The following is a 3,190-nucleotide window of genomic DNA, read 5'->3' as shown; positions in this document are numbered from 1 at the left end:
AAATTTTGAACCTTTTTAATATATTGAATGTATAAAGCTTTAAAAATCTAGCCTTTAATTTACATTTACCATAAAAAGCAAGACACACAATTATAAGATGACATTTCAAATAATAGAAGCTAGTATGATTATACATTATACATGTACCCGTATTCGTATTTGGCTAAAGAAGTATAAAATAAAATAAATTATGATACACTTAAATAGTGTATTACCACCTAATAATTTGTGCCAAGACACGCTATGAGTCTCTCTCATATTTATTGTGAGGCTCACAGTGGCATCTTAAATAGGGTAGGAATGTGGTTACCCTTGTTGCCAAAAACTTCCAATCTGAATCTTCCACTTTGTCTATGTGCTGCGGCTGCACTAGCTAGGTGTGAACGACGACTATAGTCCTTCCTTCATTATTCAAGTATATACCAAGCTTGATTGTGTTTGTTCACGTTGGGCTTAACAAAGCGTTGCTTACAGAGTTTATTGGCATTCTGTCCACCTCCTCCGATCTTCATTCTTTTTGACATCAAAATTCTTGGGAGGTGGACATACTGCCAACAGAGTTCTGTTAGCTTCTCTTTGTAAAAACTCTTCGTGATATATACATGTATTTTTATATTTATCTCCGATATCCTTCCTTCCCTTAATTAAGGTAAAGTAAAGTTTATATATATCTACATGCCATCCATAACCACTATTCCTTTTTTCTTTTTGTCTCTAGTATCTCCTATAGAGTAACACTATGGGTTTATAATTATTCTTTTTGCCTAAAATTACTTTTAGTACGATTCGGGTGGTATTATTATTATTATTATTATTTTGTTCTTCTTCATGTGTACTCATGCTTTTGCTTTGATCTTTCTCAGTATTCTTCAGTTTGCTTTAAAAATTTGATGTGGGTTTAGATGATGTATGCAAAGGGTATAATAACCCTTAATTTAACCAGAAGCTGCTTCTGGATTTGGAAAAACCTTGTAATATATGCTAGTATTTGATGTCTCTTTTTGAAACCCTATAGGCTTCTATCTACATATTCTCTCTCTACTATTTTCGTGATTCTTTCTTATCTAATCTCCTTTGTGTACAATTTTCAGTTGATACTTGTTCTGTGATTTGGTTTTAGGGTTTCAAGAAGGTAATGATGATGATATCGATTACATCTCTCCCTTGGAGAGGGGTTGAATGTTTTTCTGTTTCTCTTTCATCATAACCAAATGAAGTTTCATGGTTTGGATCTGCACTTTAATTTTTGCATATGTAGCTCAAGTTTTTTTTTTTTAAATAATTCCCTTACATGAAAGTAGTAGATTTCAGTTTGTGACGGGTTCATGCACGATTGCCACAGATTGTGTCACTATAAATTTGTAATTTAAAAATATGGTTGAGTTAGTCTAGTTTTTTTTTATTGAAAAATCAGTTAAAATCTATTTAAAAAAAAAATTGATCTGATATTCAAAATCTTTTTTAACAGGGAATGAGAATGGCCGAATGGATTGTACTTAGTAGTTAGCATTAATTTAAGGGGTGACCTTTCCATTTACCTAATAAGTTTATACGCTACTCCACTACTTCCCTCTGAATGTAAGTGTAGCCTCATCATTAGGATCTGACATTTATCTCTTATTTTCAATGCAACACAACCAACCACTCTCTTCCCGTGGCGCGTGCATGCTCTTTGCTTAATTTTCATTAATTTTCATATGAATATGAGGGAACAGCTAGTAGCTAGCTAGTAAGTATAGTCACGGTCTATTAACAATTATTTGCATTATATTTTGCAGTAATAATCCTGATATATGTTGTACTAGTCAAAATCTCTTTAATTTGGTTCAAGTGTACGTACAAACCCCACCACACAGAGTGCAAAGGAATTAAGCCTATCTTAGAGGCTTATATTAATTCTGGGGGGACCATTCTATTGTCTTTATTGTAGCCATAAGGCACAGATTTGTTTTGACTCTGAAGTTGTAGACCTTCCCTTACCTTTCTTTTGCACACAGCGAAATTAGCAAACTTGCAACTACCTCATTTACTATTGAAAAATCTCACAGCGAAATAATGTGGTAGAAAAAGAAAAGGAAAATAGAATAAGAAAAAAAAAAGAGAAAATAGGAGTAGTACTACTTGAAAGTTGAAAACCCCAAATTGATACATGTGAACCTTATTACCCTTCCATGTGTTCACAAATTTTGATGGGTCTTAATTTCATAGTAGCCTTTGAACTTTGAAGATGCCAAATTAAATAAGTAGATATAGCTAACTAGCTAGGCATTTATCCAACAAAGTGGACCAAGGAAAGAATGAAATTTTGCATGTAGTTACAGTATATTATCCATTCTCGTTCCACCCTGATGTAATCATTAGTCTAAGTCCTTTTTTCTTGAGTGTTTGGCTTTGGACATTGGTGGTAATGATGAAGCTCCCACATTACAGTCAAACAAAACAACCTTTTGCCACAAACCTATAACATGAAATGAAGCATTGAGGACGAATGGGTGGATGCATGCTTTCCTTAGGATATTTTGGATATTTAATATATAGTTAATGATGCTGCTTTTTTTTGTTCATTATTTCAATTTTTTAATTTTTTTTTAGAACCTGTGTTTTAATTTCCTTATTTATATATAAAAAGAAAAGTTATGCATAGGAATGGATGTATGATGATCACTATGCATATTGCAAAATTAGAATCTTATCGTCAAAATTACCTCAAGAAAAGGAACTAATTAATATCCAAGTTTCATGGGAATTAATTATGCATAAAGGAATGGATGTATATCACTGTGCGTAAGTACATTACAAGAAAATAGGTATGTGGCCATGCTTTTTTTTTTACTATGTTTTTATAATTTTATATTTTCTTTTTTTATTCTTTTATAATTTTATTAGTGTAATTTTTTGTTATTTTCAATACTTGAACTCAAAATCTCTTACTTAAATGATAAATATTTTTCTATTTCGAGTTCCTAATTAATTGTATTTTTATAATTTTTACACATTTAATAAATAAAAGAACTAATCAATATACAAATTAAACCTATTAATACATTAGAACTTTTAATTTGAAACTAGAATTATACTGTATATAAGTACCCAAAAAACTAGACTTATATATATAAAAAGTATATTGATATAAAGTAATGAAAACTCAAACTATTACTCATTGCAATTTCAAACTATTGATTGTCTTTCA

At 30.8% G+C, this 3,190-nt stretch overlaps 1 long non-coding RNA gene across 1 annotated transcript; it reads left to right on the top strand.

Moving 5' to 3' along the window:
- On the top strand, positions 201-2,870 carry LOC110264289. Its single transcript, XR_002350187.1, has 2 exons — positions 201-649; positions 1,121-2,870. It is a non-coding gene; the product is annotated as an uncharacterized LOC110264289 (long non-coding RNA).

This window comes from Arachis ipaensis, chromosome B07 (genome assembly GCF_000816755.2).
Source record: "Arachis ipaensis cultivar K30076 chromosome B07, Araip1.1, whole genome shotgun sequence".
NCBI classification, from domain to species: domain Eukaryota; kingdom Viridiplantae; phylum Streptophyta; class Magnoliopsida; order Fabales; family Fabaceae; genus Arachis; species Arachis ipaensis.
The sequence above is the reverse complement of the archived record's forward strand: the minus strand, read 5'-3'. Positions and strand labels throughout refer to the sequence as shown.